Source organism: Macaca nemestrina, chromosome 9 (genome assembly GCF_043159975.1).
Source record: "Macaca nemestrina isolate mMacNem1 chromosome 9, mMacNem.hap1, whole genome shotgun sequence".
NCBI classification, from domain to species: domain Eukaryota; kingdom Metazoa; phylum Chordata; class Mammalia; order Primates; family Cercopithecidae; genus Macaca; species Macaca nemestrina.
Window position 1 is genome coordinate 79465348 of NC_092133.1, and position 19298 is coordinate 79484645.

Genomic DNA, 19298 nt, shown 5'->3' on the forward strand with positions numbered 1-19298 from the left:
CATGCGTGGAAGGAGCATTTAAACCAGCCCCAGCCAGAGGGGAATCCCCAATCCCAGTAGTCTAAACTTAAATTCTTACAAGTCTCACCACCACAGGCTAAAGTTCTCTGGGCCTTTAAGTCAACTTGAAAGGCAGTCTAGGCCATAAGCACTGCAAGTCTTAGGCAAGTCCTACTACTGAAGTGGGACCAGAGACATTGGACTGGGGGGACACAGAATATACAGGGATACCAGCTGGGATGGCTAAGGAATTGCTGGCATCACTCATCACCTAGCCCCAGCCTGCACAGCTTCTGGCTCCAAAAGAGACCCTTTTCTTCGACTTGAGGAGAGCAGAGGTAGGAGTGGGGAGAACTTTGTCTTACATCTTGGATACCAGCTCAGTCACAGCAAGATAGGGAACCAGTCAGTGTCATGTGGCCTTCATTCCAGGCCCTAGCTCTTGGATGAAATTTATAAATACACCCTGGGCCAGAAGGAAACCCACTGCCTTACAGGGAAGGACCCCATCCTGGCAGTGTGGCAGCGTTTGTCACCTGTCAACTGAAGAGCCCTTGGGCCCTGAATAACCAGCAGTGATACTCAGGTACTGCTTTGAGGGCCTTGGGTGAACCTCTGAGATTTGCTAGTTTCAGGTGAGACTTGGCATATTACCACCTGTGGTGGCTGCAAGTCACAATTCTTTCTGCTTGAGAAAAGCAGAGGGAAAAGTAAAGGGGACTTTGTCTTGCACCTTAGGTACTACCATAGCCACAGGGGTTAGATCACCAAGAAGGCACGTAGGGTCCCTATTTCCAGGACTTGACTCTTTGATAGCATTTCTGAATCTGTGATGGGCCACAGGGGAGCCCACTGCCCTGAAAGATGAGTCCCAGGTTGGCAGCATTCACCGCAAGCTGAATTAAGAGCCCTTAGACCTTAAGGGAACACCAGAGATAGTCCAGCAAGACTTCCAGTGGCCTGTGGTGGTGGTGGTGGTGGCTACGAGATGAGGCTCTTCTCCTTTTGGAAAGGGGAGAGAAGAGTGGGAAAAACAATGTCTTATGGTTTCAGTGCCAACTTAGCAACAGTGCAATAGAACATGAGGTAGACATCTAAGGATTTGATTCTAGTCCCTGACTTGCTGACAGCACCTCTTGACTGACCTAGGGCCTGGGGGAACTTGCTACTCTGAAGGGAAGGACACAGGCCTGACTGGCTTTTCCATCTGCTGATTGTAGGGTTCCAGGGTGTTGAGCAAACATAAACAATAGCCAGATACTCATTACAGCAGGTCTTGGGTGAGACCCAGGGTTATGGTGGCTTCAGGTTTAACCCAGTGCAGTCCTAGTAGTGGTGACCAGAGGGCTGCTTGTGTCACTCCACCCCCAGCTTTAGGTGTCTTAGAACAGAGAGAAACTCAATTTGTTTGGGAGAATGTAACAGAAAAGAACAACAGTCTCCGCCTGGTAATCCAAATAATTCACTCAGACCTTGTCCAAGACCATCAAGTTAGTACCTCTATAAGTCTACATGAACCACAGCAATACTGGGCTTGGGATGTCCCCCAAAGGAGATATAGTTTAGATCACAACACCCAAGTTCTTTCAAATATCTGCAAAACCTTCCCAAGAAGGATGGGTACGAACAAGCCCAGATAGTGAAGACTACAATAAGTAGCTATTTTTTCAATACCCAGACACCAAAAAATATTCACTAGCATCAGTACTATCCAGGAAGATATCATCTCACCAAATTAAATAAGCCACCAGGGACTAGACCAATTCTGGAGAAACAGAGATATGTGGCCTTTCAGACAGATAATTCAAAAGTGCTGTGTTGAAGAAAATCTAGGAAATTCAAAATAATACAAGGAAGGAATTCAGAATTCTATCAGATAAATTTAACAAAGAAATTGCATTAATTATAAAGAATCAAGCACAAATTCTGGAGCTGAAAAATGCAATTTACATACAGAATAATGCGTCAGAGTCCTTTAATAGCAGAATGGATCAAGGAGAAGAAAGAATTAGTGAACTTGAATACAGGTTGTTTGAAAATACACAATAAGAAGAGACCAAAAAAAAATGAAGCACACATGCAGAAGCTAGAAAATAGCCTGAAGAGGGAAAATCTAAGAGTTGTTGACCTTAAATAGGAGATAAAGAGATACGGATAGAAAGTTTATTCAAAGGGACAATAACAGAGAACTTCCCAAACCTAAAGAATGATGTCAATATCAAAGTACTAGAAGGATATAGAATACCAAGCGGATTTAACCCAAATAAGACCACCTCAAGGCATTTAATAGTCAAACTCCCAAATATGAAGGATAAAGAAAAAGAATCCTAAAAGCAGCAAGTGAAAAGAAACAAATAACATACAATGGAGCTCTAATATGTCTACCAACAGACTTTTCAGTGGAAACCTTACAGGCCAGGAGAGAGTGGCATGACATATTTAAAGCAGTGAATGAAAAAAAAAAGAACAAAACTGTATCCTAGAATAATATATCTAACAAAAATATCCTTCAAAAATAAAGGAGAAATGAAGACTTTACCAGACAAACAAAAGCTGAGGGATTTCATCCACACCAGACCTGTCTTACAAGAAATGCTAAAGAGAGTACTTTAATCAGAATGAAAAGGATATTAATGAGCAATAAGTAATCATCTGAAAGTGCAAAACTCACTGGTAATAATAAACAAACAAACCAAAACACGTAGTACTATAACACTGTAACAGTGGTGTATAACCTACTCTTATTTTAAGTAGAAAGACTAAATGATGAAACAAAGATAATAACTACAACTTTTCAAGAGATATATGGTACAGTAAGACACGAGTATAAACAGCAAAAGTTAAAAAGTGGGGGATAAAGCTAAGGCATCTCATCTAGTTTTTAATTAGTTTTCTTTTTGCTTGTTTGTTTATGCAAACATTGTTACTTTGTTATCAGGTTAAAATAATGGGTTATAAGATAGTATTTGCAAGCCACATGACAACCTCAAACCAAAAAACACACAATGGATACACAAACAATAAAAAGCAAAAACTAAGTCATATTACCAGAGGAAATCACTTTCCCTAAAGGCAGACAGGAAGAAAAGAAAGAAGAAAGAGAACACAAAACAACCAGAAAAAAATAACAAAATGGCAGGAGTAAGTCCTTACTTACCAGTAATAACATTGAATGTAAATGTACTGAACTGTCTAATTGAAACACACAGAGTAACTGAATGAATAAAATAACAAGACCCATTGATCTATTGCCTACAAGAAACATACGTCACCTATGAAGACACAGGTAGACTGAAAATAAAGGGATGGGAAAAGATTTTCCATGCCAATGGAAAAAAAAAAGATCAAGGGTAGCTTTACTTATATCAGACAAAATATATTTCCAGACCAAAACTATAAGAAGAGATTTTAAAAGGTCACTATATAATGATAATTCAGCAAGAGGATATAACAATTTTAAATATATATGCACCTAACACTGGAGACTCAGACATATAAAGCAAATATTATTATAGCTAAAGAGAGAGATAGGCCCCAGTACAATAATAGCTGGAGACCTTGGCACCACACTTTTAGTATTAGACAGATCTTCCAAACAGAAAACCAGCATGAAAATATTGAACCTACTCTGGTCTATGGACCAAATAAATTCAACAGATAGCTAAAGAACATTGCATCTATGACCCACAGAATACACATTCTTTTCCTCAGCACACAGATCATTCTTAAGGATAGGTTATATGTTAGGTCACAAAACAAGTCTTAAAACATTCAAAAATTTGAAATAAGCATCTTCTCTGACTAAAATAGAATAAAATTTGAAATCAATAACAAGAGGAATTTTATATAAATACATGGAAATAAAACAACATGCTCCTGAATGACCAGTGGGTCAATGAAGACATTATGAAGGAAATTGAAAAACTTATTGAAACAATTGACAATGAAAACACAACATACAAAAACCTATGGGATACAGTAAAACAGCACTAAGAGGGAAGTTTATAGCTATAAGTGCCTACATCAAAAAGCAGAAAAACTTTAAATAAACAATCTAATGATGCATCTTAAAGAACCAGAAAAGCAAGAGCAATAAACCTGAATTAGTAGAAGAAAAGAAATAATGAAGATCAGAGTGGAAATAAATGAAACTGAAAGGAAGAAAACAATACAAAGATCAATGAAACAAAAAGTTGATTTACTGAGTTAACAAAATTGACAAACCTTTAGCCAGATTAAGAAAAAAAAGAGATCTAAATAAATAAAATCAAAAATGAAATAGGACACTTTACAACTGATACTGCAGAATTTCAAATGATCATTAGTAGCTACTATGAGTAACTATATGCTAATAAATTGGAAAATCTAAAAATAGTAGGCAAATTCCTAGACACATATAACACATACAACCCACCAAATAAAGTGAACAATCTGAAAAAGAAATAAAATATTGTCCTATTTACAATAGAGACAAATAAAAATAAATACCTGAACAAGCAAATAAGTAATGAGATTGAGGATGTAATAAAAAGTCTCCAAGTAAAGAGAAGCCCAAGACTTGATGGCTTTACTGCTGAATTCCACCAAACATTGACAGAAGAGCTACTCAATTCTACTCAAACTATTCTGAAACATAGAGGACGAGGGAATACTTCCAAGCTCATTCTACAAGGCCAGTATTACCTTGATACCAAAACTAAAGACACAAAGAAGAAAAACTACGGGCCAATATGTCAGATAAATATTGATGCAAAAATCCCCAACAAAATACTAGCAAACTAAATTCAACAATACATTCGAAAAATCATTCATTATGACCAAGAGAAATGTATCTCCAGGATTTAAGGAAGGTTATTGTTTCAGTTTATGCTGAAAAGCACTTGATAAAGTTCAACATCCTTTTATGATTTAAAAAAAACTCAAAAAACTTGGGATAGAAGAAACATAACATAATAAAAGCCACATACAGCAGACTCATAGCTAGTATCCTACTGAATGGGGAAAAAACTGAAAGCCTTTCCTTTCAATCTAAAACATAACAAGGATGACCACCTTCACCACTGTTATTCAGCATAGTACTGTAATTCTTAGCTGGAGCGATCAGCTAAAAGAAAAAAATAAAGGGCATCCAAATTGTAGTGAAAGTAGTCAAAACATCCTTGTTTGCAGATGATGTGATCTTGTATTTGATAAAAATCTAAAGACTCCACAAAAAAAACTATTAAAACTGAGAAACAAATTTAGTAAATTTGCAGAATATAAAATCCTCACACAAAAATTAGTAACATTTCTATATGCCAAAGTGAACAATCTGAAAAAGAAATAAAAATGTTGTCCTATTTACAATAGTGACAAACAAAAACAAAGCCTAGGAATTAACCAAAGAAGTAAAGGAGCTCTACAATGAGAATGATAAAAGACTCATGAACGAAATTAAAGAGAACATTGAAAAATTTTTTTAAAAATTCATGTTTATAAAGTCAAATAATCAATAATGTTGAAATGTTCATACTACCCAATCTATAGATTTAATGCAATTCCTATTAAAATACCCATAACATTCTTCGCAGAAATTGAAAAAAATAACCCCCAAATTAATATGAAACCACAAAAGACCCAGAATAGACAAAGCTATCCTAGGCCAAAAGAATAAAACTAGAGGAATCACATTACTTGACATCAAAGTATACTACAGAGCTATAGTAACCAGAAGAACATGATCCTGGCATAAAAGCAGACAAATACACCAATGGAATAGAATACAGAACCTAAAAACAAATTCTCACACCTGCAGTGAATTCATATTTAACAAAGATGCCAAGAACATACACTGGGGGAAAAAAAAAACACAAAAAACAACAACAATAGCCCCCCCCCCCAAAAAAAGTCTCTTTAATACATAGTGCTGGGAAAACTGGATATCCATAGGCAGAAGGATGAAACTAGATGTCTGTTTCTCACCATATACAAAAATCAAATCAAAATGGATCAAAGACTTAAATCTAAGACCTCAAACTATAAAACTGCTAAAAGAAAACATTGGAGAAACTCTCCAGGACATTTGTCTGGGCAAAAATTTTTCAAGCAATAACCCACAAGCACAGGCAACAAAAACAAAAATGGACAAACAGGATCACATCAAGTTAAAAAGCTTCTGCACAGCAAAGGAAACAAACAACTAAGTTAAGAGACCACCCACAGAATGGGAGAAAATATTTGCAAACTTCCCATGTCACAGGGAGTTAATAATCAGAATATGTAATGAACCCACACAACTCCATGGGAAAAAAAAATCTAATAATTCAATTAAAAATGAGTCAAAAATTTGAGGAGACATTCAAAGTAAGACATACAAATAGCAAACAGGCATATGAAATGGTGCTCAACATCATTGATAATCAGAAAAATACAACTCAAAACTACAATGAAATATTATCTCACTCCAGTTTAAGTGGCTTATATCCAAAGACAGGTAGTAACAAATTCTGGTGAAGGTGTGAAGAAAAGGAAACCCTCATATGCTATTGGGGGAATGTAAATTAGTACAACCACTATGGAGAACAGTTTGGAGGAGCCTAAAATAACTAAAAATAGAGCTACTATATGATCCAGCAATCCCACTGCTGGGTATTTACCCAAAAGAAAGGAAATCGGTATATCAAAGAAATATCTGCACTTCTATGTTTGTTGCAGCACTGTTTACAATAGCCAACATTTGAAAGCAATGTAAGTGTCCATCAATATACGAATGGATAAAATGTGGTACTCATACACAGTGGAGTACCATTCAGCCATAAAAAAAGAATGAAATCCAGTCATCTATAACAACATGGATAGAACTGGAGATCATTATGTTAAGTGAAATAAGCCAGGTGCAGAAGAACAAACATTGCATGTTCTCACTTATCTGTGGGATCTAAAAATGAGTACAGTTAAACTCTTGGACATAGGGAATGGAAGGATGGTAACCAGAGGTTGTGAAGGGTAGTTGGGGGTTTAAGCGTAGATGGGGATGGTTAAAGGGTACACTAAAAATACTAAGAAAGAAGAATAAGACCTACTATTTTAGCACAACAATTATTCATCTTTATTTATTTAAAAATGTACAATTGTTATTATTTATTATAACTCTATTGTACCTTTAAAATAACTAAAAGAGTACAATTGGATTGTTGCAACACAAAAGATAAACACTTGAGATTAATCCCCCATTTTCCATGATGTGGTTATTTCACATTGCATGCCTTTATCAAAACATTTTATATACCCTATAGATATATACACCTACTATGTACCCACTAAAGCTAAAAATTCAAAATTTTTTTAAAAAAAAACACTGTTGAAGGAAACCATAGATGTCATGAACAAATTTAAAAACATCTCATGCTCATGAATTGGAACAATCAATATCAAGAAAATGACCATACTTCTCAAAGTAATCTATAGATACAATGTAACTTCTATAAAAATAACAACATCATTTTTCACATAATTAGAAAAAAACCCTAAAATTTATATGGATCCAAAAAAGAAACCAAATGGCCAAAGCAATCCTAAGCAAAAAGAACCAATCTGGAGATGTGCATTACCTACTTCAAATTATACTACAAACATTAAATAGTTTTCGCTGACACATATAGATTCTTGTTGCATTTTAGGCTAATATTTATCAAGGATGTGAAGTAAGGATCCAACTTCATTCTTTTGCAGATGGCCATGCAGTTGCCCTAGTGTCCTTTGTGGAAAAAAATTCCCGCCCCACCCTGCATTGACAAAAAGATCAGTTGATCATAGAAACATAAGTTTATTTCTAGACTCTCCATTTTATTTTATTAAACTATATGTTTGTTTTTGTGTCAGTATCACACTATTTTACTTGCCTTTGCTTTGTAAGAAGTTTGGGGTGTATGCCATATTAATAATATTAAATCTGATCCATGAACATGGGATAATTTTCTATTTATTTAGGTCTTATTTAATTGGTCTCACAACTGCATTGTAGTGTTCAAAACAGGTTTGTGCTGCTTTTATTACATTTAATTCCATGTATTATTATTCTTTCAAATGTTATTGTAAATGGGCTTGTTTTCTTAATTTCAATTTAGATTGTTCATTGCAAGTGTATATAAATACAATAAATATTTGTACATTGTTCTCGTTATCTTACAAACTTGATGAACTTTTTGGTTAGACCTAACAGTTTTGTAGCAGATCTCAGGGGTTTTCTATATACAAGATCATGTCATCTGTGAATAGAGATAATTGCAGTTTTTTTCTTTATGATTTATTTACAATAAAATGTATTTTACAATAAAAATGTCTTTTATAAAAGACACTTTACTGTGCGATATTTTATTCTTGTAATATTTCTCTCTGGTTTTGGTAACAGTGAAATATTGGACTCTTAACAAGGTTGAAAGGTAGAAAGTTTCAACCAATTGAAATGTGTTTTCTTCTATTCTATGTTTTTAGAAAAGTTTGTGAAGATTGGCATTAATTGTTTAAAGGTTTGGTAAAATTTAATAGTGAAGCCATCTATGCAAGCTGTTCTTTGCGTGTGTTGTGTGTGTGTTGGGAGGATGTGTGTGTGTATGTGTTTTGGATTACTAATTTAATCTCTTCATTTGTTAAAGTTTGTTCAGTTTTTTTTCTTTTTTAGTCAGTTATGATAGTTTAGGTCTTTTTAGGATTTTGTCAATTTTCTCTACCATCTAATTTATTGACATACAATTATTCATAGTTTCAGCTTATGAATCTTTTTATTTTTGTAAGATCAGTAGTAATGACACATTTCATTTTGTATTCTAATAATCTGAATCTTTTTTATCTTTTTGTCAATTTTGTTGAGCTTTTCAAAAAACAGCTTTCAGTTCTATTGATTTTCTCTATTTTTGTATTCTCTATTTGATTTATTTTCACTCTAAATTTATTATTTCCTATTTTCTGCTGGCTTTAAGTTTTGTGTTCTTTTTTCTGCTGTTATAAAGCTCTACATTTTCCTCTATTGCTTTATCTGCATCCTATAATTTTTGGTATGGTCTCCTCATTTTTATCAACCTCAAAGTATTTCTGATTTGCCTTTTATTTCTTCTTTGGCTCATTGACTATTTAGAAGTGTGTTATTTAATTTAAAAATCTGTGGATTTCCCAAATATTTTCATGTTATCAATTTCTAGTGCTGTTTTATTGTAGTTCAAGAATACACTGTATTTTCTCTATCATTTCCAGTTTATTGAAGCTTAATTAATATTCCATGTGCATTTAAGAAAAAATTTATATCCTGCTGTTGTTTAATAAAATTTTCTATAGATATCCGTAAGGTCTAGTTGGTTTATAGGGTTGTGCTAACCTTCTATTTCTACATTAAACATCTGTTTACTTGTTCTACCAATTATTAATGGTGAACTTTTGAAGGCTCCAACTATTATTCTTGAATTTTATTTGTCTTTCCATTTCTGTCAGTTTTCCTTCATATATTTTGTTAAACTGTTATTAGGTGCATATGTGGTTATAACTGTTATCTATTCCTTTTTTTTTTTTTTTTTTTTTTTTTTTTTTATTAACAGAGTCTCTGTCCAGGCTGGAGTGCAGTGGCGTGATCTCCGCTCGCTGCAACCTCCGCTTCCTGGGTTCGAGCGATTCTCCTGCCTCAGCCTCCCAGATAGCTGGGACTACAGGCGCCCACTACCATGTCCAGCTAATTTTCGTATTTTTAGTAGAGACTGGGTTTCACCATGTTGTCCAGGAAGGTCTCACTCTCTTGACCTCGTGATCTGCCCGCCTCAGCCTCCCAAAGTACTGGTATTACAGGCGTGAGATGAATTGAATTTTTTTTTTTTTTTTAAGACAGAGTTTCGCTCTTGTTGCCCAGGCTGGAGTGCAATGGCCCGATCTCAGCTCACTGCAACCTCTGCCTCCCGGGTTCAAGCGATTCTCCTACCTTAGCCTCCAAGTAGCTGGGATTACAGGCAGGCTCCACCACGCCCGGCTAATTTTGTATTTTTAGCGGAGGTAGGGTTTCTCCATGTTGGTCAAGCTGGTCTGGAACTCCAGACGTCAGGTGATCCACCCACCTCAGCCTCTCAAAAGTGCTGGGATTACAGGTGTGAGCCCGGCCGAATTGAACTTTTTATCATTATAAAATGTATCTTTAATCTCTAATAACTTTAAAAAATTTTAAAGTCTATTTTCTCTTGATTATCAGTGAAGCTACTATAGTTTTCTTGTGACTGATTTTTGCATGATGTATCTTTTTCTATTATTTTCCTTTCAATCTATTTGTACCTTTGAATATAAAACGTGTCTCTTATGAACAGAATACAGTGAGATCATGTTTTTTAATCCATTCTGACAATCTCTGCCTTTATTGATATAGTGGTATTTACAAGTGCCATTTTGCTTTTTGTTTTCTGTCTTTTTTATTCCTTTATTCCTCTTCTACTAGTCTCTTTACATTAAATAAATATCTTCTAATGAAACCTATTGATTTCTTTAATAATTATTCAGCATTTATGTTGAGTTAATTTTTAGTTGTTGGCCTAGGATTTAATATATACAGCTTAACCTATCAGAATCAGCTTCAGGTTTATACTAGCTTAATTTCAGTAATGTATGGAAGCATTACTCCTTTATTTTATTATTCTTTACCTCTGCTCTTTCAGTGGTATTATTATAATTATACATATTATATTCACTGTTACAAACCCAAATATACATTGCTATAATTTTCCTTTGCCATCTGTATTTCTTTATTTATCCCATTACAGCTTTGCTCCCACATCACTCTGTGCTATTTTTGGCAAATATATTACATACACATTACATTTCTACATATTATATTTCCAAATATACATTAAATACATATTATTTTATTACTTTTTAAATAAGTTAGAAGAATGGAGAAAATGTGTGCGTTTATATTGTCCTTTGTAATTGTATAATTACCTTCACTGGTGCTAGCCGCAAATTCTCTGTATTTGTCTGGGAAAGTTTTTTTTACCTTCAATTTTTAAGGAAAACTTTGCTGGACAAGACTTCTCTTGGCTGACAATGTTTTCTTTGAGCATTTTCAATATGTTCCCCCATAACCTCTTGCTTCTATTACTTTTGCTAATAAATTAGCTATAAATATTATTGTTATTCTCTCATATGTAATGAATATTTTTATCTTGTTTCTTTCAATGATTCTCTCCTTATGTTTGACTTTGAACATTTACTATGATGTGTCTGTTAATGAATTTATTTGCATTTATTCTTCTTGTAGTTTTTTTTGAGCTTCCTGGATGTGTAGGTTATTATTTTTTAATAAATTTTGTGAGTTTTTCATCATTTAAAAAAAATATGTGTTACTCCTTTCTCTCCTTTCCTTCTAGAGGGCCTGTCATGTGTATGCTCGTGTGCTTAGTGGTCTCCCACATTTCTCTGAGGCACCCTTCATTTTTCTTCAATTTTTTTTGTCTCTGTTATTCTGCTTACATAATCTGTATCATATACATTTATGCTTGCTTATTTCTTCTACTAGTTAAAATCTGAGCCCCTCAAAGGAGATTATTATTTCAGCTACTGTTCTTTCCAACTTCTGAATTTCCATTTCAGTATTTTTTTATAGTTTCTCTTTATTGACATTTTCTATTTGGTGGAATATTGCCACCAGATGTTACTTTACTTTTTAAATCATGGTTTTCTTTAGACCTGTGAACATGTTTAGTCTTTTACTGATAATATCAACATCTGGTAGCTCTTGCAGGCAATTTGTTACCTACTTTTTTCCTGCTTTATGGGTCAGGTTTCCTCCCTCCTATAGTACTAAGCTCTCTGCATTGCTCCTCAAGGAAGCACATCTTCGGATATATTCACATTTACCCTGCAATTTTGGTAGGGCTCCATTCCTCTTTTTCCCCAACCACACCTGGTTGTTAAACTCCAACCAATTGTCAAATCATTCCTACTGTTGTTTTCGAAACTGCTCTGGAACATAAATCCCTCTGCAAACTAATCCCATCAAATTAAGGTCCCTTTGAAGGAATATGTTCTGAGGTCAATGGTTGGTATTTTTTTCTGACCTCAGAAAGATTCTTCCCAGTCATATTGTTCTCCAGTATTCTCTTGAAAACTAGCCAGTCCACAGTTTAGCCTGTATCTTGACTCTCACCTCAGTCGCCTTTTTCTACAGCCTCTATGGGATATACTGTGGTGAATAAAGGAATATTGTCTTTTCACCAAAGAACTTCTCTTGGAGAGGGCCCTTTTCTACACTCTATTGCAAATGAAGTCAGTTATTGAGAAAGAGATTAGGAGCTTTCTGTTTTAAGGTCCTATTCTCTCCCCAACTCCATATCAAAGTTTCTGGCCAAAACTCTAAAGTTAGGGCAGGGACAATGGCCAACTTTTCTCTGATGCCCCTACTCTAGGACCTGAGGGTTTGGGCAGGAATGGGGTCGGAGCTGCCTGAGGTCTTCTTGGCTTGCCTCTGATAGCATGGAACCATCACCTCACATACTATATCAAGAGTGATCAGGGCTCCTATATCTCAGCATCCTGCATTCAAGATGCAGACTCCATTTCACAAGGCAAGAAGCTGGTGGAAGAAGGGAGCCCCCACTTCTTAACTGCACTCACTCAGATTTAGCCTCAGAAACAGATAACTGAGAAAGAATGATGAAAAATACTGACGTTCTGCTCCTCATAAGAAGAAAGTCTGATTGGGGGCTTGGGACAGAGAGTATTCTGTGTCCTTGGCTAAAGTTTCTAGAGTGTAATCTTCATCTCACTGAGCTGGGAGGAAGGAAAGAGTCCTATTTCAATTACTACAGATTTTTACTTTACTTATTAAACTTTAAATTTTTTTTCTTTAATATATGATTCTTCATTTGGTGTTTGTTCTTGCACCATGTCTAAAGGCTTTACATTGCTATTTAAAGAAAAATTCTGCTAGTTTTTTCTGGGGAATGGGTCAGCAGAAATCCTGATACTGTCTTGAGAAGTCAATTCCACAAGTATATTTTAATATAATGTCTTGTGGCTCCAGGTTTCTCATGCAAATTAAAGACACAATAATACATTCTTTCATATAGTGGAGAAATGACCCATATACTTATCTTTAGAGTGATAATCTCTACTCTATTTTTAAAGCAATCAGGCTGTAAGGCATTCAAATCAGAAAATAGAGAGTCTTACCATTTCTTAACATTATATCCATTCCTCCTATCTACATGAATATTCAAGTACTTAGAGTCTGCCTCAACTACACAGGTCATTTTACTAGTCTTCAAATGTCTTCTATTTCCTGAAATTTCTTTATGTTTTGGTAATGGTATTATTTTGTAAGCCCAAATAAGTTTATACCACTTCTCTTTAAAATCCTTCAGTAGTTATCCTCTGTCAACAGAAAAAATATTGCAAGCTCTTTGGTTTGTCATTCAAGAATCTTGATGATAAACCCCTCCCCAGCCTTATCTTCTCTTGGTTCTACTTTGACACTCTAAATTTAAGACATGCCAAATTACATACAATCTCTAGAACATGGAATAATTTTTGTTTATTCAAGACATTGAATATAATATCCTCTGTTCCCCCTAAAATATTTTCCTATTTCATCTGCCTAATATTACCAAGCTCATTTATTCATAATTTTTTAACTTTTGCTGTATCTTGAGTTTTGACTATGTCTTAGACATCATAATTGACAGAGGTTATACTGTGGTTAGTGAAAAAACATTGTCTTCCTATCAAAGAGCTTTTGACTTGGTGACTTGGTGATAAAGAGACTTTTTTGGACAAATAATTCATCTAATCACATCATAGATGTTACCAAAAAAAAGGTGAATTGACTTACTTGTGTAGACTGAAGTTCTTGAAGAAGAACTTCCAAGTACTAATGTAACTATTAGATAGATAGGTAGGTAGGTAGGTAGGTAGATAGATAGATAGATAGATAGATAGATAGATAGATAGATAGATACAGAGGTGGAGATATTAAGTAAAGAATGTAAAGCACAGAACAAGCTTTTCAGGCAATGCCAACATGCAGTGTAAAACAGTGAATTATTAGTGCACTGAGTGAAGACTAATATAGCTAGAGTGTAGGAGGCAGAGCATGGGAACTGAAGTGGAGAACCAGATCCTGGAGGGTCACATTAGCTAATTTTTCTTAACAGCATTAAAAGACCTCAAGGAAAAACATTCTCTGACCACAAATAACATATTTTTACTATTAGAAAAACATACTAGAAGTCTTCCCTCAAACCTGGAGGAACATTATCTGTTTTGTGGCCCCACCAAGCTTTGCACATGCCTCTGCTGTAACATCATCATGCCCTGTTAACTTGTTTGCATCTTGGTCTCTTCAACTAGCTTAGGAGCTCCTAGGACAAATGGCTCATTTTTATATGAACAGTAGTCCCCTCTTATCAGTAGAACATACATTCCAAGAACCTCAGTGGATGCCTGCAGTTGTAGATAGTACTGAACTCTATGTACTAACTTTATTCTTATATTGTAGGTGTACATATATTCCTACAATAAACTTTGATTTGTAAATTAAGCATACAAAGAGATTTAAAAAACTAATAATAAAATAGACAAATTTTAAATGTATACTGTAATGAAATTGTGTGAATTTGGTTTTTCGCTCTCATTCTCTCAGAATATCTTACTGTACTTCACTTGCCCCTTTTCTTCTTGTGATCTATCTAATAACAGACAGGGCAACTAAGTGACTAAGGAACAGATAGTGTGTATACAGCATGGACATGCTTGACAAAGAGATGATTCACCTCTTCACCTCCCTTGTGAAAAGAAGTGGCAGGGCATGAGATTTCATCAGGCTACTCAGAGAGGCACACAATTTAAAACTATTTTTTATTTATGGAATTTTTCATTTAATATTTCAGACCATGGAGGAACAGTTAACTGAAACTGTGGAAAGCAAAACCACAAATAAATAACCACAAACTACTGTATTCCTACATTTCCATATCTAAAACAAGACCTGAAACATAAGGAGTTTTAAAACATGTTAAGCATGTAAATAAATTACAGAGAATAAAGCATATTAGTTTTATTTCTTTGACTATAAAGAGCTGAACAAGAGCTACTTGCGAATAAAAACAAATCTCTGTACATGTCAATGTTCCTGGACAACTTGGAACTTGAGCAGCAAATTAATGCACGTACATTGAAACCAAGAGAAATGAGGAGAAGGGAAGCCTTGGTACTCATCCTTCTTGATGCCATTTACTTAACTCTAAATTTAATACATAAACAGGTCATTATATAAATTAGCAATTTATTTAACTTTTTTATTGCTGTTATCCTTGGAGGCAGGATTCAGAGATGAGGAAGAATCATTCAAGATAATTAATATAAGGAAGAAACATAAAACTGAAGGTAATCAATACACTTTATTGTCTTGCAAGGATTATTTAATGCCCTGGTGTAGCCAGATACATGAGCACCAAGAAGAAACCTTTAAGCAGAGCAGATTTGTAGATGCTGAGTGGAAGCTAGAATATTTGATATGATACTGTTCCTTAGGCTGCTATTAAATGTTCTGGGATAGGGTACCTGAATAAAGGTGTGCCAGCCATGATATTCCAGTCTCCTACATATACTTGCTTGACACAGAGATGAATGCCTAACACAAGTTGAATCAATCTGAGTCATACCTTGGATTTCTTGAAGTGTAACTGTGAAAGAATGACTGGCTTTCCTCCAGTGCCCTACTTGGGAATTGTTGGTAGCCATGTTGTTTATCTTGTAATCTACTTTGCAATAAAATAGACCAATCACACTGACAATCTGTGAGAATCTGAGACTTGAGAGGAGCGTTCAAGGTATTGGATCCAGGAGATATGAGGCCCAGCTCCATCCTTCTTTTCTTATCACTCAGTCATTCAATCTTTGCTTGGAATACATGAACCAATAATTTCCATTATTACCTGAAATGGATCCAACTGAGTTTCTCTTTTGATACTATATTGGTGAGTAGAAAGGCAAGTTTCACAAAAATATAAATAGTTTGATATAATTTTAATAAAACTTAAAATGTATATGTATTTGAATATAAAAGTCATCATAGAAGAGAAATAGAAAAGTGTTAACATTGAGTTACCCTTGGAATAGTGAAGAAGGGGAGAAGGAATATCTCTCATGTTTATATTGTATGCTTCTATACTGTGTAAAATTTTAACAATGAGACCAGCCTGGCCAACGTGGTGAAACCCTGTCTCTATTAAAAATACAAATATTAGCTGGATGTGGTCGTGCACGCCTGTAGTTCCAGCTACTCAGGAGGCTGAGGCAGGAGAATTTCTTGAACCCAGGAGGCAGAGGTTGCAGTGAACCGAGATCATGCCACTGCACTCCAGATTGAGCTACAGAGCGAGACCTCGTCTCAGAAAAAAAAAAAAAAAAAAAAAAAAAAAGCTCTATTAATTTTATAATTAAAAAATAATTTTAAAAGGCCATAAACAAAAAATTCCTAGGAAAAACATATAAAGAAAAACAAACGAGTGCTTTGAATTCACTCTCAATCGTTCTAATACCAAGTGCACCTGCATTGACTGATTCCACAGCAAAGCCAGTAGAGAGTTGTGATGGTTTCTGATATAAAGCCGAAGTTGCAGAGCCACTTCCCAACTCACAAATGCCTAATTTATGAACACCTGGCACATAAAGAGAATGGCTACTGGCCCAAGCTAACTTGCCTGGAGACAGTACAGAAGAGTAGAAAATACTCTTGAGCTTTGCCATCAGACTGCTTACTTTTGAATTCTGCGTTTCTGTTTACTAGCTTTGGAATATCAGGCAAGTTATTTTTCCTTTCTGTGTCTCAGCTCCTCATCAATAAGATATGCTAACAAGGCTCTTAACTCAAAAGATTGCTATGAAGTCTAATAGAAATAATGCGTGACAAACCCTGCCTAAGCAAGTGTTAGCCACCAATGTTACCAGGAACAGCTTGCCCTCTCAGTTCTCAAGATTTCACTACATCACCGTATTCTTTCTATAAGGGCAAGCTTGGTATCTGTTACCAGGTACAAGCAGCAGATCCCTTGGAGATAATGATTTTCCTGTCATGGTGACACATTTCTAAATGCTGGAGTCAATTTCTTCAGCATTAATTCTTGTCCCACATATTTGTCCATTATTTGACTGGAGCAAAGCTACCTTTAAGTTTAAGACATTCACCACAATCAAAGCAGAGAGCTTGTTCTATTACATGAGTACTATTTCAAAAATTCCAAGATGCACATTATGTTTACATAGTACCAACTGATGAAATCTGATAATCCTTAGAGTTGATGGAGTATTTCAATCCACATCAGCCAAGCAGCAGGCCAGAAGTTACTTGTGGGGTAGGTTGTTACTGCTTGATGTGGGCAATTTGGTCATAGCTATTCATAGTATCATCACTTTGACTTTGTATTACACACATCTTTGGTACTAAATGTGGTAAGCTTAGCTGCCATTTAAAATGTCCTTGAAAAGAATACACAATGACTGAGGCTTAAAACAAAAGATATTGTATATTCAGAAAGTTATGGAATTGAGGAGCATGATGTATATTAGGATTCTATGTCTAGCTATATTTAAAATAAAATTTCTACATAAGAAAGCACAGTGTCAGAATTGGACTGCATTTTTTTCTTCAGTAATACATAAAATAATGACGCTATAATAGATGGCAACTTAAATTCTTTTGTTGTTGTTGTTGTTATGGAGTCTCACTCTGTTGCCTAAGCGGGAGTACTGTGGCAAGATCTTGGCTAACTGCAACCTCCACGTGGGTTCAATCAATTCTCATGCCTCAGGTTCCTGAGTATCTGGGATTACTGGCGTGAGCCACTATGCCCAGCTAATTTTTTTCTTTTTAAGTAGAGATGGGGCTTTGTCACGTTGGCCAGGCTGCTCTTGAACTCCTGACATCAGGTGATCTGCCCTCCTCAACCTCCCAAAGTGCTGAGATTACAGGTGAGTTACCATGCCTGGCTTCACTTAAATTCAAATAAAGATAGTAGTTCACATAAAGAAATATGTGGGCCTGTTTTCTCCCAGGGTTTCCTGTTTCATGCAAGCCAGTGATCCCTAAATGCAGTATGTACTAATGACAAAGCATGTATCAGAGATAATACTATGTAATGTTTTTCTTCCATCAGAAGCCAAAGCTTTTTACTTTATTCAAAGTAAAGACCTCTCAGTATTATTTAAAGGGGGTATACTTTTGCTTGTAGTTCCTAGATTTTTTCTGCTATTATGAACAAAATAATTCAGTGATTAAACTGGATTCTATTTTCATACAGAATTCTTTACAAGTGGACCCTGCCACTTAATAGAGAAGATAATTTCCTGAAGAAGAATGCATTTTCTCATAGAAAAGATGTACTTGTTATGGGTTAAAAACTTTATCTAGTCCTTAAATATCTATCAAAGTCATCTTGTAGATTTAGTGATAATATCAAATCTCTAGTGCTGAAATAATATCAATTTATACCTATGTGGTTAAAAAAATATATCCTAAAAGAAACAAGAGGACAGCCCTACCTACCTCTGGCTGCTATCACTGACAGGGGAGAGCACGGCAGGGCCACCCAGAGATTTGCATCAGAATCCTAGTTGTACCAAGAATCCAGAGACAAGGATCAGGAAAGTTGGGTCATCAAGGAGCAAAGTGGGAGTTTTAAGGGAGAAGTAGAGAGGTGTTTTCATTGGAAAACCATTATATTACGGAAGAAACCAATAGTTCCAAAAGATAAATCTTAAAGACTAAAGCAGCTCCAGGAGATGGGACAATGACTCTGACTTCCATACCCTGGAGAATTCCCTTCACACTCCCATCTCAAAAAACTTCCCCTAAATCTTTAACTGAGAAATCACTTTTAACAGTAGAAGTACTGCCGATCATTCTATGAACAATAGATATTTGGGGATGAGACCAATGGGGGTACTACAATCTCATGCCCCCATCTCATACTCACTCTTGGACATAATCTCCTTGAGCAAAATGTCAGATGGGCTCAATGTTAGTTGTTCAAGATTTTCTCTCTCTTTCTTCCCCACTCTTTAAACTTTTTTCACTCCCCCCCCGTTTCGTTCTTGTTGCCCGGGCTGGAGTGCAATGGCGCGATCTTGGCTCACCACAACCTTTTCCCGTGAGTTGTTTAGTTGAATTTCCACAGTTAAATGTAACTTCACCGTAACCCAATTGAGGCAGTATTTCTAAACCAGAGCCCTGGCGACATCACAGGAAAATGCACAGCATACTTGCAGAACCACTAATAGTTTTGTTTCCTGACACA